The 27458-nt window shown below is 34.4% G+C and overlaps 1 protein-coding gene across 10 annotated transcripts in view; it reads left to right on the top strand.

Annotated features, from left to right (window-relative positions):
• Positions 1–27458, top strand: part of GPATCH2 (G-patch domain containing 2) — a 188646-nt gene that overhangs the window by 21919 nt on the left and 139269 nt on the right. The gene's annotated exons all lie outside the window — the stretch shown is intronic.

The raw sequence follows: 27458 nt of genomic DNA, 5'->3' as shown, positions 1-27458 counted from the left end.
AAGGAAATGACAGAAGGAGAATCTTTTACTGAAATATTAATGTAAACACTTTTGGAGAAAAACTTCCAATCAGAGTTTTCATTATTCACCATAGTAATGTTCTATAAAGTTGCTGGCAACACGGAATTAGAGAATGCTGACCCATTGCTCCTGAGAGAAACGCAGGGTTATGTTCCTGTGAGCCTTTGGTCGTGACATTTTCATCATTCAATCAATGCATAGCCTTGTTTTATGTATGTTTTCGTTTAAAAACACCTTATTTAACATATATTGTGGATCCATTCACATTGAACTCATGACCAACAGCGTCATAGCTTGTGCCTGAACAAAGCTTATCTAATACATGTGTTTTCTCCGTAAGGCACAGCACAGCATTCTTTGTGCTTTAGCAGCAGCAAACAGCACTGCAACCTTATGCCTGGGGACCATTTAACACAGCGAATCACCAAAGAAAGCGCGAAAAGGTGGAAAACATGGCACTAAATAAACCACAAAAAGGACACTTGTTTACGGTATTAAGAGCTGAAAACAAGAAAGCAGTGTTGCCTTGTTTGACTTCAGTAGGGCATGCACATGTGCCTCAGGTGACTCAAGTTTTTCATTGCTTTTCTCACGTCTGTGAATGACCGTGAAAGCACTATGAGTGTTGATTTGGGGGTTACAAATAAATTTTAGTGGATATGGAAATTTGCATATGTAGGACCTACAAGTTGGAGTGAGGATCGACTCCAGTTAGTTTTGTAGAAGAGCAAAGTGGTATTGTAGAAAATTTACAGATCTTGAAGTCAGACGTTGGTGAATCCCCACTCTGATTCTTCTTTTTACTTGTAATTACAATTTGAACCTCATTTTCTCTTTCTGGTAAATAGGGACAGTGATTACTTTGCAGAAGTGTTGTCAGGATTAAATGAGATTGTGTTTCCATAATGGGTCCAGCACCATCTTTGTCACATAGTGTATATTAAATAAATGATAGTCACACATATTATTAGATATATTAAACACAGAAGCTCATGTTGCAAAGAACAGTTGTATCATGGGTCAAAGTGCAGAATTTTAGACTTTAAAACTTATCTGTTCATATTTTATATATAATATCCCTTCATGTTTAATATTTAAAGTGCTTTTGATTGCAGCCTTTTGTGTTTCTTTTGTACCTCATTCATATTTGAGCCGGCCCTTGTGTTTAATATTGTCTGTGAAGAATAATTTTGAATGAATTTTAAATTGACAGACACTGCATTGAATCTCAAAACTTAACGGCAAACTAAAAAACCTGTTCTAAATTTCTCCTCTGCACCCCACCTACCCCAACCGCCGCAATTATTAAGCTGTTTATTTGTAGAAAGACCGGCACTGTTCAGGAGGTTTTGGTCCAGAGTTATCTGATTCTTAAAAGTAATTTTGTCCATGTACATGAAGGGAGAATCCAGATAAATTCCTGAGAATTTAATGTTAAGGGGAATTAACTATTGCTGTCCTTCTGTTAGAATAAGGCACTAGGTTATTGGAGCCCAACTAATCAGCCTCTTATATTCACCTCTTTTAGGAGAATTAAGGAAATAATAATTACGGGGCCATTATCCAGGAGATTCAGCCTGAATCTCTTGTATTTCCAGAATTTGTGCATCAGGTACAATTCAGAATGATAATCTTCAGAATAATGAACCGTCCCAGAATGAGTTTTGGGATACTGTACTGGCAAAGTGAATCCGATTAACCTGACTTAAGCATAGCATTTAAGTTAGCTGAGATGTGCTACCCCTAAGCATCCTAATTAATCAGTGTGTTCTGTGGATGAGAGATCTTGATCTTCTTTTCTTGAAATGGATGGTCTTTCCACAGCGTTACATTTATCTAAATTAGCATTCAAATTGAGTAGTCTGTTGAAAGATCAGGAAATAAATGGCTTCATTTAAAATATAGTACCTGAAATCCAACATAAGTATTACATAAAGAATTGTACATAAGGGTTATAGGGTTCTGTCTTGAGATTTTATAATTGTTTTCAGTCCAGTTTTTTTGTATGGTGGGAATGAGAAAAAGTATAATGGTGATGGTGGTGGTGGTTATTCTAGCAAAGAAAATGAATCTGATTTTATTGACTATTTAATACATGTTTATCAAATTTAAATATCCAAAAAAAATGTGAACATCAATCCTTGATCTAAATTGTCATGCTTTACAATAAGCATATTGTTTGTATTCAACAATGCAGTAACATATCTGTTCAGACTCGAGTCAATTCTGTAAGAGAAAGGAATATTATAATATTTTTCCCTTTTATGAAGTCATAGAAGACAGGATTTCATGAGTGGCATATTGATAACGATACTATAGTGATTTACTCTGTATGTCTTACTCAACTGTTGTTTTATTGTTTCTTAGGATACTAGAGTAGAAATATTTAGTCCGATTTATAGCCTTTTACAACAGGAGGCCCATTTTAAGTGGATTTGGTTTAAATAAGGGAACTACATAAACTTTTCTTTTAGCCTAGTCTAAGATAAAGGAGAAATTTTATAACAGAAAACAGACCTAAAATGATTTTTTAATATATTCCCAGCATATGTCTTCAACTGTAATTTGACCATGTGCTAACTAGTTATCTCATATTTTTCAATGGAATTCAATAACTAAATGCTTAATTATAATCTCTGTGAATTGATATTCATTTGTATCCTTTAAGCATTTTTGGATACTTTGCAGAATACAAAAAGAATACATATTTAGAATTTTTTATATTCTAAATATACATTGTATCATGTATATTCTAATCTGTTACTATGTATGTTAATAATTTAGTTCTTAATCTTATCTCAAAGTCAACATGAGCTCCAGATTTCACACTAGAAACTTATATTTTTGTCTTAGAATTTATTTTGAGATAAAGTAGATATTATATCATTGAAAAGTACTGCTTAATAGATTTATAATAAATATTTCTTTTACAGAAGACATTTTAACAGTGTCTCTTCTTTGAGTTAAAATTCTCTATTTCAATGTGATTATTCACAACTTTATATTTCATGTCATATAAATTTAATATCCATAATTGATATTTGAAAATACAAATCTAACAATTTTTTATTCTGTCCCATTAAAAATAGTATCTGTATTAATAATGATATTTAGTTTTATTATATTACACTTTACTAAAAGTAGAATATTTGTATAATACATACAAATTCAGATAGTACAGATATATAATAATGCATTCATTCATTCAGCAGGTATTTGAATGCTTATTCTGTTCTCCATATTTAGTCTTAAAAATCCTTTAGGAAAAATTATATAAACATATGTTCAATCTTGGTATTTTAATACTGTCAAATTTGGCCACATATACTTTTTTCTCCATCTATTTAAACTACTTATGCTTGCTTCTCTGATAACTTAGTACTAGAATTGCTTTGGCTTCATATATTGTTTTTCGGTTTGTGATGTTTCAGAAATCTGGAACCTGGCAAAGCGAACGTTAGCAATGAATGCAAGCACTTATTACGATGCTTACTATATGTCAGATACTTTTCTAAGTGCTATTTATATATTCTGATTCATTTAATCCTAAGAACATCCCTGTAATGTAGGTTAATGTTTACAACGTACACATTTAACTTTTCTTTTTCCATTAGTAAACCAGAATTAATGCAGTCTGGACGTTTATTCTTTTGTCATGCTACTGATAAATAAAAAATAAATTCTCTTCATAAAAAAACCTTCCTTCCTGCAAAATGCTGTTGGAAGTATGAGTTATTTTGAAATCCTGGCAGCATTCTTTGCTGTCTTGAATAGTGAGCACAGTCAAGGTGTGTGCCGTAGTAAAAATAATCATTAAAATGTTTTACTGCTTCCATCAGGTTAACCACTGTGGACCCACATCCAACATTCTGATCCTTTTCTTTGATTCTCAGGTAGTTTTTGGTACCTTCTTCTTGATCTCTAGCATTAGCCAGTTCAGGCCTGCTTCCTTGCTGTCTGTTTCATCTTGTTCTCCCTGCTTTGCCCTCCATGGTTCTTCATTATCCCTCCAATCTTGTGTAACGTGCCTGGCCTCTGTCACATTTCTACTTCAGTTCAACTGTGATTGTATCCTCTGTATTTCTCTTATTCCTTTCCTCCCCTTTCTAATGGAACTTGGCAAAATTCTGGGTAGACTTCACACAGGAGGAAGATCTTTTAGCTGGGACTGCAAGTATGAGTTGGAGCTCACTAACTCATTGGGAATGGAGTTGGCAGACAGAAAAACATGAACGGGCAAGTCTAAGTTTGAAACGGCATGGAATATTCGGGAAACTGAATCCAGTGTTGCTGAAATATAAGGTATGCTTGTGTTGAGTGTACGGTAGACAAGGTTTGGTTGGCAAGATAGGCAGGAGTTATATCATTTCAGACTTTTGTGGTCCGCGGGAATGCATGTGAACTGATGTAATATCTGGGGGGGTTAAGTGGATCAGATTTCTCTTTTGAAAGATCACATGGACAGTGGTATACAGCGTACATTGGGTGGTTACGAGTTAAGACTATATTAGGAGTCTAAAGCTCTCTAGCTGTTCCCCTAGGAGGTGGGATCCACAGTCGACTGAACCCTTTATTTTACCAGATCTGATTTTCTGATCAACCTTTGGGTAGCATCCATTCATTCAACAAGTATTTATTGAGCCTCTACTATGTGCTAGATACTGTTCTAGGTCTCAGGGATTACAATGGTGAATAAAGCAGACAAGGTTCCCTGGAGCTTATATTTTAGTAAGTAAAAATAAACTTGGTTGGGGAGGAGGGTGAGTACGTAAAAATGGCCACGGAGAAAATTAAACAGGGTAATGTAATAGTGAACTACAGGATATGAAGGTGATTGGAGAGAATATGATTTGCAGGCTGGAATAATGTTCAGCCTTGGTCGATCTAGTGCCTTTCTTCTCATTGCTTTTATTAACAACATGGGGAAAGAAACGAGAATGTGCATTACTCACACCTGTTCATTCAGGAAGTTGGGTTATGTCCTAGACATCTCTCCTGATTCCAGACCAGGTCGACCACAGCTTTTAAATGTCCACAAAACGTGGGCCTGCAAATGGCAAAAGGACACTTTTATTTGTAAAGTACAGGATTACTTCTGGTGCTTTTAAATGTTTTGTTTTGTTTTTTATTTAAAGAAGGTTTGCAGGTGCCAAATATTTATATACTATTCTGGTTTTCCCCTTTAGATTAAATCATAATGTATGTTCAGAAATGTAATATTTTAATATTCTAATAGTTTTTCTCATGCTTTAATGGCTACTTAAATATTATGCAGGGCAACCAGTCTTTTGATTACATTTTTAAAGATCATGAAATGCCATGCTTTCTTTTCATTTTTTTCACATTGGTACTTGCATACAAATTCTTAGGTTATTCACTTTATTAGTAAAAAAATGGCTTGTTTTAAGATTGATTTTTTTTTCTTTTTTTTTTGAAGAAATTATCTATGGACTTTTTAATGAATCTCCTTAAAAACATTGGATTGCAAACATCTGCGGTTTTAAAAAATACTTCTTATAAAGATTATGATGCTTATCATTTAAATATTTTTCTTCTCTGTTGTATCCTAAGAAACATTTGCAGGGAACGTGCGGGTTCAGTCCCTGGTCTGGGAACTAAGATCCTGCAAGCCACACAGCACGATCAAAAAATAAAAAAGAAAAAAGAAACCTTTGCAATATGTTCTAAAATGCTCTTTTTAGAAATTAAGACTGCTGGTTGGTAACTATTTGACTCCATAAATGTAGACTGAAGACCCATTTCCTTGTTGCCTTTTTTTGTTTTTTGATGTATGGCATGATTTTAATTGAGAAATATCTTATACAAAGATAGGTGCATAGGTGATATAAATGTATAGTTTACAGAATAACAGAAAAACAAATACCCGTATTGTCATCATCCACCTTCAGAAACAGAAGATTCTAATTCCTGTGTGTATCTCAACCCTCTGACATTAAAAATTACCACATGCATATGTATTCCTAAATCCTGTTTTTGTTCTTTATGTAAGTAGAATCACATTGATTGTCCTTTTGTGAGATATATTTTTTTATTGAAGTATAGTTGATTTACAATATTGTGTTAGTTTCAGATGTATAGCAAAGTGATTCAGTTATGAATGTTCATTTTTTCAGATTATTTTCCATTATAGGTTATTACAAGATATTGAATATAGTTCCCTGTGTAACAGTAAATCCTTGTTGCTTATCTATTTTATGTATAGTATTTTATATCTGTTAATTCCATATTCCTAATTTATCCTTTCCCCCTCCTTTTCCCCTTGGTAACCATAAGTTTGTTTTCTATGTCTCCGAGTCTGTTTTTGTTTTGTATGTAGATTCATTTGTGTTATTTTTAAGATTCCATTCCTTGTTGCTCTTTAAAATTATGGTGACATTGCCAGAGTTCCCAATATTTTTCTTGGTTTCTTTTTTTTAATCAAAATCAGGGAAACAGAAATGCTGCAAACACTTCACTTTCTTCAAAGCTTCCACTCTGGTTTTCTGTCTTTTATGTTGTTGATAGAATTATTCTGATGGTCTATAAAACTCAGTTTTCTAATTTGCCTTCAGATATGTCAGGTATCTAATATCAGAAAAGTTCAAAATCAATGATGGGTAGAACACTTCCAAATAATATTTAGCAGGTACTTTCTATATTGAAGTCACCTGCAAATCCTCCAACTGAAGGTCAATTTGAACAACTGAGAATTCACAAAGAAGTCTTATAAATAAAAGGGGTTTCCTGTACTGTAGTCTAAAAATGCTTCTTTAATAACTACATAATCCTGAAAATAAAGTTATTACTTAGATTTCATTTCATCTCACTTCATTTACATATATCTTTGATAGATTCTTTTAATTTTCTGATCCACAAATATGTTTTAAAGGAGTATTTTATATCATTTGTTGGATGGATAAATAAGTATATGTGACCTCTGACTCAGAAACTTGATGTCTTGCTTAATTGTGTTTCCAGGCATAGATTTCTTGGTTCAGCTGTATGCACATGTAATGGTGGCTTGTGATCTCTTCATTGTGGGAAGTGAGATATGTCTTTGTCCCCCAGTACCTTGCAGTTTGGCTAGTAAAAATTAATTGGGAAAGGGAGAGAGAGAGAGAAGAGACCTAATGTTTGCTAAGGGACGCACTGATCCTAACTAGTTTTTCATTCTTCATTTAAAGTTTTAGTTTTATGTGTTATCTCTGTCTTCCTCCACTCTTTCCACACCTAGACACGTCTGAATCTCATTTCTTTCCTTGTTTGTCATATTAACCCTTTCTTTCCAAATTTCATCTATCACTGCCCTAGTGTAGTTACTCCTAACCTTACATTTTGATAGTACATTAGCCTCCTCCCTGGTCTCTGTTCCTTCCGGTTTTCCTCCCTCTAATCCGTATCACATGTAACTCCAAGGAAACATTTTTAAAACATGCTTATACCCTAGTCAAAAAATAGTTTTCACGCCTTTATCATCAAATTCAGGTTTGTTCCTTCTGACCTTCACTGCTTGCCTGTGACCTATATACAACACTTCACTCCTTTCCAGATGGTCTTAGGTTCACAGCGTCCCCACCCCTCCATCAACCTTCCCTTACTCGGTCATATTCGTTCCTTCTCTACATTTGCTCACAACAGAGCACCCCTCTTCTTACTGGTAGATTCATATCCTTCAAGGAACAGTTCAGGCTCCATACCTTTTTGTCAAAATCTTCCCCAACTCCTCACACTTCAGAGATCACTGCATCGTCTGAAATGCCATTGCATCTGCTGTCTCTGCCATTCTTTCATTCATTAATGGGTGACCTTTCTATTTTATACTCTTACTCATCTTCTTATGTTTGCATTGTGTCCCCAAGTATGTGTAGCACCTGAGTGACAGGGGTCCAGCTCCTAGCCCATAGTATGTGTTTAATAATTTTTAAAATGTTGATAGGAATTTACTGGGTATTACCTTATGCTTTTTAGGGAGTTTTCCACCACTAGTTACATGGCCAGTACAACCTTAAGTAACATCCTTTCCTACCAATATTAGTATCTAAGTTCTTCATTGTTTTTAATTTTTATTTTTTTTAATTTTTTGGCCATGCCGCATGGCTTGTGGGATCTTAGTTCTCTGACCAGGGATTGAACCCAGGCCCTCGGCAGTGAAAGCACGGAGTTCTAACCGCTGGACCACCACAGAATTCCCTCTTCATTGTTTTTAATTTGTCCTTTTATGTATTTAGTGATGTGATGCAGATAAGTTTCCATTTGAGAGAGCACTAAAAAGCTGCTCGGATGCCCAGTGTACAGATGCTCACCTTTTGGTTGGGGAACTCTTAAATGTTGCTATCCATAGGGATTTTCCTTTGAAATAACCCCCTAATAAGTAATCTCCTGCCTCAAGGCGTGTGGAGTGGGGAGTGGATTAGTGTTTTGCCTCCACTCGCCAACATTCTGATTGCAAAGCAGAGGGCAGGGAGCCCTCAGTCTGCAGACTTTCCCTGAATTCTCTTAATTTTAGTAAAGGTATATCATGTGGTCCATAGGTATGGCCCCTTTCTAGTTTAACAGTGTCTTATACACTGTTTGTGCTTCTGCTAGGATATAGGGAAGGGGTGGTAACACTGTATGACTGTGTGGCCAAGGATTGGGATTAGGGATCAATTTAAAAAAATAAATTTTCCAGCAATTCCCTGTTGAAGAGGTGTCTGGCGCCTCCAATTTCTGAACCTTTCTGGAGTCTGCTGCTTCAGTCAACTTACTTTTTATCGCCCCCTCTCCCTACCCCTTTGCTAGAGAAAGCTGAGCTGCCGGCCACACATCCATTTCGTTTTCTTCTGTGATTTTGTTGACTCTGCTTGTCTGGTGGTATCTTCTTTCCTATCCGCTTTGTCCTTGTGGAGTTATACGTTTTTATTGTTTACTGTCATTTTAGTGGGGTTTTGAGAGGGAGCTGCATTGTGTGATTAGTGGGTTATGTTTACCGGGAAGTGCTAGCTAGTGTTCTTTTCTTTTGATTTTCTTTCTTTTTTTTTTTTAAGTAATAGATTCACAGGTTTTAAGAGGACAAAAGGACAAGAGGATAAATAGGACAAAAGGTATCCAGTGGAAAGTCTTTGTCCCACATCCAGTTCTTCCCATACCCATCTGTGCACATACAGCATCGATTAATCTGAACCTTGATTTTTAAACTTTAAAAAAAAGTCTGAGAGATTATAAATTATACCTATTTTTTATTCATTTGTTTGGCTGCATAATATTTCATTTTAGTATATTATTAAATAATTCTATCAGCTTTTATTTTATGGAGCTAATATTTAAGGACAGAAATATTTGGTTACTATTAATTATATTAGCTAACATTATTGAGTTATTATTTGCCAGGTGGTGTTCTAATCTCTCTATGTATGTTAATTCATTTGATGTTCAAAACAAGGCTACTGAGGTAAATATTATTCTCGTCTCCATTTTATAAGCCAGGAACAGGGGCAAATGGCTTAAGTGACTTATTCAAGGTCACAGCTTGTAATCAGTAGTGTCAGGATTTAAACTCTGGCCCTATGACCCACTCCCCAAAGTCTTAGCCTTCAAGCTATACTACTACCCCTTCAAGGGTAAAAATATTTCCAATGAATTTTTGAATTTGTAAAAAATTGATAGGCCTAGTGGCCCGCTGAAATAAAATACATCTTAGTTATATAGTTTGGTTGATTTAATGAATATATTGGGTAAATAATTACTCTGTGTTTGATCAAGTTAAATCTACTGAATTGGATATATGTTTTATTTTTCAGTGTAATAGTTTTTCATCATTACATTACATTGTAAATATGCTGTCCATCCCTCCTGTCAGCTCTTCTGTTTTCACCTCACATATGTTTTCTCTCCTTTCCTGTATTATCTGTTGATTTAACTTATTAGGTCCTCGCTGATATTTAAATCTTTTCTTTCTCAAATTTATTAAAAGGTAAATTTTTTTGTTACCTATCAGTTTGGTTTCTCCATATCCAAGTGACAGCAATAAATATTAACATAGCATTAAATATTTTGTAAAGGACATCTTTATAGACTCCACCATCCTGTGGTATAAGTATTACTGTAATTTCCATTGTGTGGACTCAGTGATTTTCAAAGAATTAGCTTCATTATGAGCAATCAGAGCCAGGTCTTCTGAACTCCGGTCCTTTTGCATACGAAAATTTTCAGAAGTCATTCTCTTTTCTGTATTTTAGCTGGAGCTATAACGATTTAGCTTTTTAGAATGTTAGCTTTTGAAAATACCATGAGACTTGACATTTAAATTTCTTGTCAACTTGTGAAAGTGGTCCATTTCAAAATTTGATTGGGTTCTCATTTTGAGGAAAGATTTACGAATTTTTATTGTCGAATTCTTAAGTTGTTGCAAATTGTATTGAAGTAAATAATTCATGCTATGAATTTGGCATTAGCTTTCTTCATACTTATTAACCTCACAACTTTTCCCTAATCCTACTTCCTCATTTAGCCTCTTAAAGCACTAGTACAGGCCCAATCTTTGGAATTGTTTATAGGAAAAACCAATTAAACTAACTCTTTCCTTGATTGAACATAATCTCAGAGTCATCCTGTTTCCTCAGCAAATTGTTATATGTGTCGTATATCTTACTAACACATTTTTAACACATTATTGTGTATGTTGATCATATGATTGTTCTTGAAATGCCTTTACTTTCCATTGTGACGTTACTTAGAGGTGCTGCCTGTCTAGCTGACTGGATGAATTTTCTTTCCTCCTATTTTTCCCAATGTATAACTCCCAGCTCTGCAGTGTAGCACTATGAAGCCAGGAAGGGCAAGGCAGACACTTTATATATGAAAAAAGGGCCTTTACAGACACACACATATTTTCTTTTTACATTATCTTATTTCTGGTAGGTGGTTTCATTTAGACACTTTGATTTCATGTAGACACTTTGAGGACATACACTTATTTTCATAACAATCATAATCATGAACTGTTAAAAGTGAATTAAGACATGAATATGCATGAAGAAATTAGATGTTCCTACTATGAATATATGGCATCAATGTGTCTTGAGTGAATTACAGACTTTACTCATTTCTGGGCCATTTGTTTTATATATAGATTAAATATAGATAATTACTCATTGGACAAGTTACTTTATTACTTTGATGTATCTCAGAGTACCACATGCAGTTATAGTGTGATTATTGTAATAATTTGGATTCATTAATAAGCAAAATTAACATTTCATATAAATGAAAAATTAAAAATTGGAATTTGATTTTGTTTAAAGTCAATGTTACTTCCAGTGGTTATTTTGATTTCATAGCAGAATTGTATTTTTTAACTGAAGTTTTTAATTCTTTTTAAGCTCACATGTTAAATGTAAAGGTGTTTTGTTACTATTCTAAATTATAGTTAGAAATATTAACTTCTGTAGGTTAAGCATTTCATTTTTGTCTTGTGCCTCACTTGTATGAAAAAATTATGGATTCAGTTTTATTTGTTGGGGGCAAATGTGCACCATATGATGTACTAAACTTAAAATTTCTTTCTACATTTATAGAGCACTTAGCCAAATACCTAGCACAACTAGATGTTTAATAACTGTTTTCCTATATATCTCTAATACTTTGTCTTTCAATAGTATGTGGTTTAGATGGATATTAAATGGTTAAACTGCCTAGGAATTATTTGCACACTCATTAAGATTCATTACCCAAGGGAATAAAATGAAAACATTCTAATCAAGTATCATGTTTTAATCCATATTTTTTTATTTTACTTTGTTTTGTTTTTTTAATAGGGATTCATGTTGCTGGTTCAAAGTGATCTTTACCTGCTCTTTTGGGTTAACACAGTTCTTTAGAAAAGCAGATCTCTTCTGGCTATGTAACGCATTTTATTTAATTTTATAATTTTTATGATATCGTATATTAGAGATTGCCAAAAATATAGAAAAATTTTAGAGAACATTTTTGGATTTGATGGATTACCACTCCTGAAAGGGAAACAAAACACTAAATATTTCTAATCCCGCATTATTTACCGCATGGGTGGTTAAATGCTACTTTAAGCCTCATAAAATTAAAAGGGAGAAATCTGCCAACTGTAGCAGGAATTGGATTTAGGAAGAGTGGTACAGAGCCAAAATATTGCTACAGAATTAAATGTCAAAAATCTTCTTTAATAGTAGATATATAGTTCACAGTGCCTGGTTATGATTAATACATTTAATCTAAATCACGGAAAGTTGCAGTCTCCTTTTCCATAAAATACAGTAGGACACAAATCAGTTTTACTGTAGATGGATAACAATTGGAAAATAATGCATCTTCCCGCCCAATAAATTGTCAGTTATACCTTTTAACTAAAATCAATTCATCTTTCCAAAATTTATTGCAATTTCTAATAATAAATCTCCTCAAATGTTTATTCATTTGGTTTTTGATACATTTGTGCCACTTTTGCTATGGTCTATTGTTTTCTCTTTTGATTCATTGTAAATTAGAAAATCTATATTGAGTCAGTTTTCTAGTTAAGAAGTTAAAATCTATAACCGAGCACCTTTTTCACTCTCCATTGTACATTTTAATACCCTTGAACTTGAACTTAAATGCAATCCAGTAAATTCTTTTCAGAAGGAGATTAAAAGACTTTTCAGTCTAACTTCTTGAGTAAGGGCCAAATTCATAAAACAAGCACTTAGGAGGTCATTAGATGATTGTTGTCATAGATCCATTGTTGAATCAAAAAGTGGGGAGAAGGAGATACACAGAGTAGCACCATGATTTCATGTAAGTATCTGGTACAAAGAAGAGTAGGATCACATTGGGAGCCTGCTTTTTTTTCCGTTGATAGCAGTAACCCAAAAGGAAACACAGTAATCAGCTATGTTCTATCTATGTCTGACACAGAGGTTTTCCCCTTATTAATCTCCAGATACACTTTTTGAATCTCTATGTATACATTTTCAGATTGTTCTTTTTTTAATGTATCCTAAGTGTGAAAAGTGTGAAATCAGATTGGTTTTTCACACACTATGTTTTAGAATGTAGTCGTTATTGATTTTTAATTCAATACATGATGCATGAGCATTTCCCATTCTTTATACTCTTAATATTATCATTAGACTTAAATTAGATGTTGAAATACTGGATGGTGAACACTGACTTTGTCATTTTAATTTTATACCTTTCTTTACCTATTTCACAGTGAGGTCAGATTGGTATATGGGTTGTTTTTGTTTTTTTTTCCACCTACACCTCTACTGTACTATTACATAAAATTTTAAAATGAAAGTGAGAATCAGTTTTTTCTTTCCCACAAATTTAACAAAAATGTGTTTGCAATCAGCATGTTCTGAGGCTTGGTATTAAGTCAACATTTTTTATATCAATTAAAATTCTAGAATACATTTTCGGAAGGGATACTATTAGAGATGAAAGTGACATTAATTTGAATCAAGCCTATAACTCATTGACAAACTTGTGTCATCGCTAATATATAAGATGCTATATGATTAATTTAGCAGTTAAAAAAGGTAATTTGTATAGCCACAATAGCTGAAATAGAATTCATTAATTGAGCTAACTGTACAGTGGGGAAAATATGTTTTCTAAGGCAAAGACCTGACATGAATTACAGGTCTTACTTGTTCATCTAAAAATAGCGCTGCTTTCTTTAAAGCTGTGAACTTACTGATTTTTTTGATATATGGATTCTTTAATATGAAGTGTGTTACTCATTGGTATTTACCAGATTAATTTCTGTATTAACAAATTAGAGGTTTTAATAAATTTAGCTAGCTGTGAAAACCTTAAAAGTAATCTCTGACTTATGTGTACCTCCTAATTTGATTTTCATATCACATTAGATATGAAAGTAAATCAAATCATGCTCTTTTAAATAAAAATGATCAACTGAAATGCTTATGCCTTTCTTTTAAAATACCAATAATAGATTTTAGTGGTATTCCTCTGGTGGTTTTATAAACATTGGTTAATGATACAGAGTCAATGTATTACTTAAGTGTTAATAGTTTTTCTCTATTACTGTCAGTAATGAAGATGATAACGATAGCTACAAGATCACAGTTATCACCTTTGCATGGTAGCGTTCAGCTTTGCAAGGGATAACAGGGTTGTCCTTTCAAAGGAGGAAGTTAAGGTTCTGAGAAGATAAGTAAGTAACTGACATAACCAGTAAGGTGTAGAGCAGGGTCAGTTGTCTGATTCTTGGTCCAGCATCCTTTTCTATTTTCCCCCACCTGCCTCTCACTAACCTTTTCAGTTGAGTATACATTCGTCCTAGAGACTGCAATTTTGTTAGCATTTTTAACCGTAGTTTTAGGAATTGCCAGGTGAACTTTACCATTTTCAAGCAAAGTGAATGCTTTTAAGGAGGTCAATTAGTAATCTATTTATTTCTCTCCAATTCTCTAGTTCAGTGTCTCGGCCATTGACATAGCCTAACTAGTCTCCTTGGTTAGCCTTTCCTTCTCTACTCTCTTTCCCGCTGTTAGCAACTCTCTTCAAATTCTAACATGATCTTTGTGACCCATTTGACTTCTAACTTAAACCTATTAATGTCTTCCCTTGGTTTAACCAACACAATGTAAATTCCTTTCTTCCTGTTCTAGGTCTTTGCCATTAGGACTTCCACTTATCTTTCCATCTTCTTCATGTCCTAATTCCCCCCAGTTGATGCATTCTAAATGAGTCTTGCACTTTCCAGTGTCTGTCATTTGGCTCCTACCATTGTTTGAAACGTCACAGTTTTCATGTCAGTCTGGAGAAATCTTGCCCGTTCATCAAAATACGTTTCAGTTAAAACCTTATCTGAAAACTTCCATGCCAGGAGGCATCTCTCCTGTCGTTCAGAGTCTCCACTGCCATCACTTTATCACTCACAGAACCGCGTTTTAACCACTACTGGTGTAGTGCAAGCAAAAAGCGTGGAACCAGGAATCAGAATAACTTCTCGCAGATCCATGATTTACTGGCTATGTGACCTATAGGAGAAATCACTTTTTGAGCTTCACTTTCCTCATCCCTAAAATAGGGCTAATAAAAGGTAAGCTGAAATAAGGTATGTAGTAGGACTTGGATTTAGGAACTGTAAAGGCACTATTATTACTTATTAACTTCAGGAGTCCAAAGCTCAAATGCCTTCAGGGGCCAGGCAGATAATCTGGGAAGTAGTTTAGGGAGGTAGCCACACACTAGTAAGGGCATTCCCTAGCTCAAGGTATTCAAATTCAAAACATTTTAAGATAGCCAACAAGTGAAAAAAACACTGCATGTGGTACTGGCCATGGGAGTACCACAAAGAACCAAACACAGTATTTATCCTTGTCTCTTTTAAAGCATGCCCAAATCTTTCATCAAAGAAGATATAGTTTATATAAATGAATAGTACTTATTGTGACCATATTTAAAATTAAAATCATTACTGAGTTGAAGAGCAAAAAGGTATTGAGATTTACTATGTACCAGGTCCCAGAAATCGAAAGTAATGAACGACACGCGTCCCTACTCTCAAGGGTCCTATGGGCATTTGGTATGTACAGACTAATGCACAGCACAGCAAAGTGTAAGTGCCACAGCAGAGACTTAAACCAGTTGCACTACTGAGATGAGAAAAAAGAGAATAATCACTTCTACTAGCGGGTATTGAAAGGGTATTTGAGCTGTGCCTTTGACTGGTTAGGTCTTTCCACAGAAAAATAGGAAGGGTAGTGTTATATAGTAGAAAGATCAGGAGATTTGGAGTAGAAGGAGCTCTATTTGATTCACCACTGTTACACAGTCTTAGGCAAAGTTACTTTGATCTCTTATTTCCCTCCATCTTTTAATTACCTTCCTTCATATGATCTTCTCTCTTTCCTTTTTTTTTTTTTTTTTTGCAGTACGCGGGCCTCTCACTGTTGTGGCCTCTCCCATTGCGGAGCGCAGGCTCAGCGGCCATGGCTCACGGGCCTAGCCGCTCGGTGGCATGTGGGATATTCCCGGACCAGGGCACGAACCCGTGTCCCCTGCATCGGCAGGCGGACTCTCAACCACTGCGCCACCAGGGAAGCCCTCTCTTTCCTTTATAGCACCTACCATAATCTGAAGTTATTTTTTTTCTTGTCTAGTGTCTCCAACCACTGGAATGTACTCTTCTTCAAGGTCCGTCTTGTTGGCCTCTCTCTTTAGTATCTAGAACCGTGCTTGACACATCCTAGGAACTCAGTGTATTAGTGAGGCTGTTGAATGAATGAATGTGGAGCTCCTGTGAAGATCAACATAGATCCCTTTTGCGAGCAAACATAGGTCATCCAATTCTAAGTCTCGTGCTTCAGTTCAGCATAACTGAAGATAAAGACCTGTAAAAATGCCTGGCTGGTTTAAGAAGTATTACGTTCTCAGCTGTGTGTTAAATTTAAGGTATGTGGATAATAATGTCGGGACTTCTGACAATACAGGGACTTTAGAACATCAATTAGATCATACTTCTTCAAACTTAAACATTCTCTTGCTATACAATTTTTTAGTTTTATAAACCTATGGATTAGACATTAGTATTAATACATAGTTTATTTAGCTTTGAAAGACATAGCAGATTCTTACCATATCATCTTTTTTTTTTTTAAATAAATTTATTTATTTATTTATTTTTGGCTGCATTGGGTCTTCATTGCTGCCCTTGGGCTTTCTCTAGATGTGGCGAGCGGGGGCTACTCTTCGTTGCAGTGTACGGGCTTCTCATTGCAGTGGCTTCTCTCATTGTGAAGCACGGGCTCCAGGCGCATGTGCTACAGTAGTTGTGGCACGCAGGCTCAGTAGTTGTGGCTCACGGGCTTAGTTGCTCTGCGGCATGCGGGATCTTCCCGGACCAGGGCTCGAACCTGTGTCCCCTGCATTGGCAGGTGGATTCTTAACCACTGCACCACTAGGGAAGCCCTTACCATTTCATCTTAAATGTCATATTTTCCTTGTAAGATCCTTTTCTTCAAGTATGTTCTTAGAAGGTGTTTTAGTGAAGTTCTAAAACTGATAAATTTGCTGTTTTGAATCTGGAACTGGATTCATTTCACTCTTGTTCGCAAAAAATTTTTTTTGCATATATAATTCCGGGTTAAATAATTTTTCTCAGCTTTTGGAAGATACTCTATTACTCTCTTCCGGCATTCATTGTTGCTGTTGAGAAGTCTGTTGTCAGACTGATAATAGATATCGCGGGTTATTCCCCACCTCTGGCTGATTTTCTTTTTTGGTCTTTGATATTCATAGTTTCACAGCGTTATGTATAGATGTGAATTTATTTACTCTGCTTTTATGTTGTCTTTCCTATGTCTGCTAATTCCTATCTTTAACCAGTTCAAAAAAATTTCAGCCCTTATCTAAATATGGCTTTTTGTTCATTATTAATCTTCTATCTCTTTAGGATTCCAGACAGAGATATGTTGCACTTTCTCATTTTATTCTCGGTATCTCTTAACCCTTTTCTCCTAGTCCCCATTTCATTGTCTTTCTGTCCCGTACTGTGATTTCTTCAGCCTTGTCTTCCAGTTAACTGTGTCTATTCTGCTGTTTAATTCATCTAATCTGTTAATGGGAGCAATCTAAATACTTGCCGTAATTATTTATGAGATGTTAGTAATCTTTAATTTACTCATGTTTTACTGAATTCTACCCCAAAAGGAGTTTATAGACTCAAAAATTCTAATTTTTAACACTTTCATAATAAAGTTATCCATATATGTTTTTCTTCACAATGAATGGTATATTTCAGTAGTTTTATTTCTGTTTTAGTATAACCTCTGCAACCTCTAGGTGCTCCTATTAATTAGTTAACTATATTTTATACTCAAATGTTAGTTGAGAGTAAAGCTGAATAAGTAACCAAGCCAGTTATTTAAATTATTAAAGTTCTCTCTGTTTAATGTCTTGTTGGCTGGTTATACTGTGAATTGCTTACATACCTGTCACCTTCTTCTGGTCTTTGATAAGACGTGATATAATCCGTTGTTTTTAACTCCACAATATTTCCACGTGAAGCTTTCATGCTTTACAATTTTTTTTTTATCAATTTTAATACTGGGCATTTTGCTTTTTTAAAAGTAAATTGTAGTGTTGCCTTTTCTATTATTTTTTGGGTTTATTGCCCAAATATTTTTTCTCTTTTTACAACTGTTCATAATATGTTATTAATTGAGAAAATGTAAACAGATTTACCATGTCCAGAGAATACTCTTATATGGAGTCAATCTTTATATTCACTGTCACTTTCAAAAGCATTTTGACATTATGGTATTATGATAGCTTTAGGAAAATTTTTATGAAAATGCTTTATAAAAATACTTGGTACAAAGTTTAAAATACTATAGAATTGTAAGTTATGATATGTAATAATTTGCATCGTGCTTTTCTCCCCAAGAGTGTCAAGTTTTGTATAAATAACTTTTCAACTTTGTCTTTTCTGTGGCACTCGCTAACAGGAAAAGGAGCAAGGGCAATGGAACAGGAAGAGGGTGACAAAGAGAAAGAGGAATATAAAAGACAAAAGAAGTAGGGGAAAATGAATAGTGACCAACTCGAGTAGTAGTACCCAAGCCAGTTAAGGCTGTTTACGTCTATGTTTTCAACATACCTCACGTAAACTTTACTCATTACCTCCTGATTCCCACCTCTATTTTGACAGAAGCGAAGATGATCAAAGACTGTAGAAAAGGAAATTTGGCCTTAAGCTGAACAAATAGGTGCTATATTTATAAAACTTGAATTTTTATGCTTTCAGTGGTTAAAACTGTTGCTCTGCAAAGCACTCCAGAGCTAGGCAAGCGTGAGTGTTCACTCGTGTGCACACACACCCAGTCACAAGAGGCATACTCTCCCACACATCCCAGTGAGGAATGAGGAAGGCTGGAATCTCTTCGAAACTCTGGCCCTGTCTTGCTAGTAGCCTCACGTACTGGACGGAGCATTGGACGTTGGAATCAGCATGAGACATAGAGTGTTGTTTTAGGCCTGCAACTAAGTAACCGGGTGAACTTCTGTAAGACCTTTATTTCTTTTAGCTTCAATTTCTCCTCTTGCCTTTGTCTTAGAACTTGACATTTATCAGGGCCTTTTTAGGCAAGGTTCTTGTGCTAGATATTAGTACATATTTCTAGTGTGCCTATCTTAACGTGAAAGTTGGAAATCAGTGGTTTCTAAGATGCTTTCTAACCTTGTTAACCTGAAGACCAGTAAAGAGATGTACAGGATAAAGACAAAAGAAACAGACTGTGAAGGTGGAAATCCTTTCCAGCAAGCCTAAAGCGATGCTTAAATTTAGTCTCCAGACAAATCTTGGAGGATGGTGGGGGGTGGATCTTGTTAAAATGTAGATTCTGATTCAGTAAGTCTTGGGTGGGTCTTGAGATTTTGCATTTCTAAGGAGCTCCTAGATAATATTGCTGCTTCCGGTCTGAGGACCCCTCTTTTAAGTAAGGAAGCTTGAGAGGATAATTGGGGAAGGGAGAGATTTTAAAGGAGAAGGATGATAAGAGTAAAAGAATGATTACTAAAGGCAAAGTTATATACTAACTATAAAGAGAAATTACAGGCAAGATGTGAGAAGCAGATCTCTTTGCTGTGATTTTGAGATAGTTGGGAAATTTTGGCTATCATCATATATACTTTAGTAGATATGAACACTTCTTAACTCTTTGTTTGAAACAGACTGATTTTAGAATATAACATTTCCCTACTAACTTTCAAATTTGTGAGTTGAAAGGTCATTTTACCAGTGATCAGAATTATGATTATTAGTTTTCATTTTTTATAATATCTGACAGGCAGTATGTGGAAGATAGGGAATCCCAATCTAAAGATCATTTAGATTTATGATGCGATTGACCAAATTAAACTTGTGCACATATAATAAATTTATTTAAGGAGATGGAGAAACTGTATTTGGGGGCTTGTCTAGGTCTGGCTTTCTTAGGTAATACATTCCTAAGGAAACCCATGATTATTTCTGGTTTTGTACTCTGAAAATGTGTGTATGTACTAGTAAAATTATTTTAGCCAAAAATGAGAATGACATATTTTACATGTTTTGTACTCAAAATCTGTTGTGTATTTCATATTTTAACACATCTTAATGTAATAGCCACATATTATGTCTGAGGGCTACCATATTTAATAGCAGTTAAAGCTTTTGACTGCATAGAAAATCACTGAGATTAGGGGGTACTTTCATTTCTTTTATTGGTCTCATTTCATTTGGAAAATTCACAATAGCTTGCTAGTTATATATAAAAATAGGACTTTTTATAAACAGCAGATAGGTGGTGCCCTGGTTGCAGGCTTTGATGGATTCTCAATGAAATTCTTTCTGTTGCTTATAAATATATTTCAGTAAATTTTGTAAAGATTGCCTTATTTGTGTCATAAAAAGTAAAAATCTTAATGGTAAAAATGTAGTATTTGGCATTCACCTTTAGGTGTTGGTTAATCCCAATACTATACTTCAACATTTAAACTCTTGATGATTTTTGTGTGCTAAGTGCATAGATTTACTGCTGCAGTCTGAGCATTTTTAAATTAAAATATATCTTTCATTCTGAATGTATTGATCTACACATCTCTGTGTCAATATTAAGTCAAGCGAATTTTCCAATAAGTTGAAAAGATCTGGCAGGGCAAGTTAAATTTATTAGATTTGCTAGAGGTTTTTTTCTTGTCTGTGTTTAGGCATCTCTCTGCATTTTTATTCTTGACTAGAATTTTATTTTTAAACTAGAAACTAAAATTTTAGTAACACATTTTCATGCCTCTTAGCATTTTTTGTGATTTTTCTCTCGAGTGAATTGCCATTGGAAACTTTGATATTCCTTACTACGTTCTTGGCATTCTTTGCTACTGTTTCTTTAAACAATATATTTTTAGTTTTTTTATATTATTGTAAAATTATTATTGTTTGAATTTTATTTGAATTACAAAACTAAGTCATATTCCTTTATATACTCTTTTGTGAACATTAAGTTTAGGAGAACTTACACCTTTTAAAAACTCAGACTGTGAAATGAAGTTACCTCAGTTCATTAAAAACAAGAAAAGTTTCATGAGGGTTTAAAACTTATAGGCATAATCCACCCTAATTTCTAAGTGTGGGTATGAATAAAGTTACTTTTTGATATTATAAGTGAAAAATTTGTTTACATATTTTGACTAACTCAGAATATCAGTCATTGTAGACTTAGAATGGATGAGAGGATCACTCATCTATATTCACACATTAAGAAAACAGAAACTGGTAGCATCAAGTGATGATAAATCCAAGTTCACATATATTCATCTGATTATAGTTTGCATAGATATTTTGGACTGGCATAACTACACTCATCTCTGTTACATACCATCTAAAGTTGACTTTAAAGAACAAATGCTATAATGAATATATTTAATATCAAAATATGTGAATTGTGTAGTAAGGGGAAGGTGGCAGTGTTATTCAATCAGTAGAATCAGTATAAATGGATAAAAACTTAGACACAAGAAGAAACTGGCAAAAAATGGTACCCGAAACTTTAACCAGAATTTAGTGAACTAATCAAACTGTGGAGGAAATAATTCTATTTATAGCACCAAAACTATGTTTTTTGTCTTGATGGTATTATTCGCAGTTTAGGCTGGTAATTCTTCTCCCACCGTTAAATCAAATCTGCCCAATGCTTTGTGAATTTTTTTTTTTTTGCAGAGTAGCGGTAGTGGTACAAAGTAAAACTTTACAGTCTCCATTATAGTACCTTGGCATTGATAACCAATACTTTTATGATTTCCTTGACTTTGACCACTTAGCAACTGAGGAATTCCAAATCATCATGTAACAAAACTGAATTTTTCTGTAGACAAAGTAACTGGCTGCGTTCAGTAGAACTATAGCTCTAACTTTTTATGATAGCAGAAGTTAACAATAATTGAATGCTACGCCAAGTTTTTTAGACAAGCACAGTCATTTAATCCTCACAAGCCACATGACGCGGGTGTCATACCTCACTTTTACAGGGCGGAAAAGCAAGACAGACGTTAAGTCATCTCCTCAAGGTCATATAGCAAAGGGCAGAGCCCAGACTTGAAGCTAGGTCTCTCTAAAGTCAAAGATCACACTCCTAAGTATTATACTATACTGCCTCCTCATGCAATAGAAGTGTTTTGTTTCTATAATCAGTTGAGTTGTATTATCCTTACTTTTTAAAAGAAGATACAATTTTCAAAATGCAATTGGGGAATTTTCTACCTTAAATTATTAGCAAATTTTAAAAAAATCTTTTATTTAATTTTTCCAGGGGTCCTTTATTTATAGACAGGTGCAGATTTCTAGTATATCTGTGCTAAGCTGTTGAATATATACTTGTATAAAATAGTACCTTATGTCAAAATATTTGTGCATTATCCAGTTAGCAAATAGGATTTGTATTTTGTCAGGCATGATATTAGCAGTAGCTAATCTACTTTGCACATTCCTATTTTAGAATTTTTTTTTAAACTTTGTGCAGCAAAAACAAAACAGTGCTAAAACTCCGAACTGTGATCACCTCTGCTTGCTATATATTCAGTCATCTGCTTAATCCTTATCCCCTTCACATTGTCAATACCCATCTAATTCCACTTTAACAACAGTAATTGGCTGATGGAGTAGAAGATATAGATTTGTTTTCTTGATGACTCCTTGACTTTTTTCCTCTGGTAATACTAATAGAATTCCAAATCCGTACTGGTGTGATCATGTCATGAGTAGGTCACCAGTCATGTCAAGGTCCTATTGGAAACCTCATAGCCAACATCTTAATTTAGACTTAGCTATCTTTTTCACTTGTATGTGCAATTGTAAGCAATTTTTTCAAGTCTCAACTCTCCATTATAACAATTCATTTAGTTCAAAGGGGGATAGTTCTGCATGTGAATTATGTGGCCGGCTACAGTTGAGTACATAGAATATATAAAAATCTGGGAACCTCATTAGCACGGATGAGTACATGTGATTCTTTTTTAAAGTCACATAGGTTGAACAAAAGTAGGAAAAGTCTTACCCATTTTCTTTTTGCAATCAGTATTTTATAATATTATATAATTTGCAGTAATGAAACAAACGATTTAGCAATATTAAGTTCTAGGAACGTATAGTTTCACTTTAAATAGATGATTGGATTATTACCAGCCCAGTTTGTCATCACTGTTCCAATTATTTCATTTCACGTGACAGGAACAATATGTATTTATAACAAGAAAATACATTTTTAAATTATTATCCTACTTTGATTTCGGGGCGCGATAGAAGGTATATAATCCAAGCAAAAGCATTCCAAATATTGATGTATACATATGTGTGTATGTGTACATATATGCGTGTATCTATTCATCTGTGTGAAGGTATATGCCTTTCATATATTTCAGTTCTCTCTGCTCATAACATTGATTATTAAACATATTCCTATCAGCTATACTATTTTCTGTATGTAAAAGGACCCACTGTATTTACTGTGTTTTGGATAGTAATAGAGGATAATAACCTGAAGCTAGGTTTGGATTTTTAAAAATTGGAATTCTGAAAAAAACATGAACTAAAATAGGAACAATAGGTTAAAAGATAAGAAACCATTAGCTTTTAAGGCACACAGAAATGGACTTCTGTAAGGACTTAAAGGGAAGGCAACCTGATTATTCTAAAATTGAAGGAAATCTGATTATTCTAAAATTCTTTAAAATTTTACATTTTATAATTAGTTCAAATATTCTTTTATTGAAATTTAGAGCAGATCTTTACACTGATTTTTGTTTGTTTGTTTGCTGTCCTCCAAGCATAGAGATTGTACACATCCAGGAGCGAGGCTTTATTATCATACTAATAGGTTTCTGGTACTTCCATGTATTTGTTTGGAAGGCCAAAGCAATCAAATTGGAAGCACATAAAGAATCAGTAACAGTTTTCTCATGTCATGATGCATTGATTTTTTTACATCAATTGTATTTTAAATCTCAGCCACCTGGAATTTTGACCTACGAATCCAAACTTTATTTTGGTGAAGTAAGCTTACCTAGTTGTGTCTTTCTTAATACCATTTGATTATTTTTTAAAACAAAACAGACATAAACCCAGGTGATTGGTTTTCTTTTTAAGGCGATGACTGAATATGCTAGTTTTTTTTTTTTACATCTTTATTGGAGTATAATTGCTTTACAGTGTTGTGCTAGTTTCTACCACACAACACAGTGAATCAGCCACATGTGAATATGCTAATTTTTGAGAGGATTTTTATGACATTTTCATGGTTGTATCATATACTTATGATAACTAACAGTTACAACCTATCCCAGAGCTGGGGGGAAAACAAAACAAAACACAACAAACAAAAAAAAGCACAAACAAAAAAAAATCCCAGTACTTTGTAACTGAAAGAAGCGTAGACCATGGGTCAGATCTGAGGTCTAATCCCAGCTTTGCAAAAATCAAGTGCTGTGACTTTGAGCAAGACATTTAAGCATTTTATGTCTTTGTTTCCTCTTGTATAAGAATCAGGAAGCCTTAAGACTTTCCTTTTTTTTTTTGTTTAACCTATAAATGTTATGATTCTAAGTGCAAATGTCACCATAGGCCCAGTCACTCCTCAGACCTCTAAAAAAAACATAAGTATCAGACTCACAAACCCGTGTGTAAATTAATCAGGAATTAAAGGGGAAAAAATGATCTTTTACATTTCAAGTATGTATATATGAGATTGAATTTTATATTTGCCTTATCTCTGAATTTGATCTTGAGTTTTGCTTTTCTTTGTACATTACTAGATAGAAAGCAAGCTCTTTGCAGCCAAAAAGACCTGGACTCAGATTCTGGTTGGACCTGCCACATATTGACTGAATGATTTGGGACAATTTACTTAACCTTTCTGCTTTTGCAAATGGGAATAATAATGTATAGTTTATACTGTTTATGGGAGAAGAGAGGTTGAATGAATATATCATATGTAAAGTACCTAGCAGCATGACTGACCCATGGTAGGTGCTCAGAAATGTTCATTTTTTTCCCCCTTTTCTCTTTTAATATCTGCGACTACTCCAGTTATTGTTTCGTTTCTCTCTCATAAGTTACATGCTAGCGCTCCACAGGCAAATAAACCATCCAGAAACTAAATGCAGTCACTGAATGTCATTGTACAACTCAGGCATCAGTAGAAGAGCACTTCCTGGACTTAGACTAGTCTTGGAGCTCTGGGGAATTCCAAGTCAACTCTTTCAGCTCCAGGCTCTCCCTGGGGCAGTTAATGTGTTTCTTGGTTTCAGTCTAAATTTCCATGGCAGCTTCTAGGGCACTGTCTGGGATGGGGCTTATGGAAATATGGACCATTGAGAAAATAAGACCATTGTAATTGAATATATAAAAATGTTTAAAAGGTTCACTTTGTATCACTACCCTTCAAGAGATTTTTTTCTTGGTCGCTGTATTTCTCTTATTTGTCTATTTCTCAATATTTGAGAAACCCTCTAATCTAAGAAATAATATTTCAGTGATGTGCATAGTTCTAAAAATAATCAGGATTTGTCTTAATATCCCAGCAGTGGTTCCTATCATGTATCTATTTCCAGCCTGCACATATTTCCTACCTTTTTAAAAATCATCTCCAGGTATCATTTTGGCAAAAAGCAAATCATTCTCATGTTCTCAGCAAAATAATTAAGTAAACATATTTAGCTAAATCATTAATTGAGCTTTACCTGTAGCTTGTTCTGTGAGCATTAGAATCAGGCCATTAACATTATTTGAACATATTTCTGTAATATAATTAACAGCCAGGATAGGCTGATTCTGAAAAGGACATCTAGCACTTTTGACACTGAGAATTAATTATAAAAGAGAAGACAAGATTTGTGCTGCAGCTAGAATTAACTAGCAGTACAAAACATAAGCAGTCACCTTGGGCTCTTAAAACAAAAAAATGACACTCCTTTCCTTAATATCTAGCTTGTAAAGTTTGTTTAGACAACTCATCTGCGTGTCAGCTCTGCCTTTTTCTGTTTAATTAAATTTAGAAAATAGTTCTTGCTTTGCTTTGCCACGTCAAACTTCATGTTTGTTGAATTAAAAAAAATACATTTTATGTGTGTTTGTGTTTAAATGGTTCAGATACTTATCAGAGGTCATTCATTCTAGGAGGAAGGGGATGACATTCAACTTAACATTTCTTCCCAATTTTAAAGAATACCTCTTTAATTAAAGAGCTTGAAAACTGTATTAGTTGTTTGCAAGGAATGGCTCACATAAAATGCTGGCACTGTATTTTGCTGATTTTTTTTTTTCTCCAAGTGACCACCATTATTTTAATGCTGTTAATGCAACTTTTCTCATTTTACGACAACAAAGACCCTCTTCAAATATCTTACATTGGTTAATCCAAGAAACACTGTGATAGTGGGGTTCATTTTGAGTGCACAAAGAGCTATTGGAGGGTACAGAGAGGGCATCTATTGGATAAGCTTTCAATATGATGAGAATGATAACAGATCTGCCACTTGTGCAAAAGACAAGTAATCTTTTACAGTATCTGACTTTAAAATGTGTCATTTTATGTGTTTAAAAAGCATATTTCAGATGAGTGGGTCCTGCACTTTAGTGTCAGACTGCCTTTCTTCTTGAACTTCTCATATTTTGGATCTCAGGATATCTGGATCTTGTTTGAATATATCTTAAGTGGGTACAAAATTGCACTGGAATTTTATTTTTGCGAAGTTGCTTGAACACTATTTGCTATTCTCTTCTCACTTTTCATGGTTACCCCTCCTCTCCCCCTCAGAAAAGTAGCTTTTCTCTCCTATATGTGTGGCCATGTCTGTACCCAGTTGTTGGGAAACCATATCCTCATCTCGACAACTGACTTCATCTAAGACCAATTAAATCAGAACTGGTATTTTTTCAAAAAGCATTAGGTGATTTTAATGTGTGGCCCGGGTAAGAGAACTATAGCAGAAAGAATGAGGAAGACCTGTGGTTTTCATTTATTCACTTTTTATTTATCCACTTTTAATGTGTTCACTTTGAGACCTTGGGCACATTATTTTAGTGTTTAGTAGGATTCTGTTGTTTCCTTGGGGCTGTTGGACAGATTAAGGGATTATGGAACACCTTGCATGATGGCTGTTCAGCTTCCACCAGGTGGCCGTGAAGTCTGCAAACATCTATGTGGCATGTTTTTACAGATTGAAGTTGTTCTTGATAACATTATGTAGATTTGCCTTCGTGTCCAGACTTCATGGAAACCCTGTACATGATGAGACTGGTTTTGTTTTTATTTCTAACTTAGAGTGACCCAAAATCTGGCTTCATAATATAATTGGTTCTACTTTCATCTTCTGGGACTACACAGCATAAGGTCATAAAACCTAAATTTAAGTTCCAGTCCTTCTACTGGCTTATCTGTATA

This window comes from Tursiops truncatus, chromosome 1 (genome assembly GCF_011762595.2).
Source record: "Tursiops truncatus isolate mTurTru1 chromosome 1, mTurTru1.mat.Y, whole genome shotgun sequence".
Lineage (NCBI taxonomy): Eukaryota > Metazoa > Chordata > Mammalia > Artiodactyla > Delphinidae > Tursiops > Tursiops truncatus.
The sequence above is the reverse complement of the archived record's forward strand: the minus strand, read 5'-3'. Positions and strand labels throughout refer to the sequence as shown.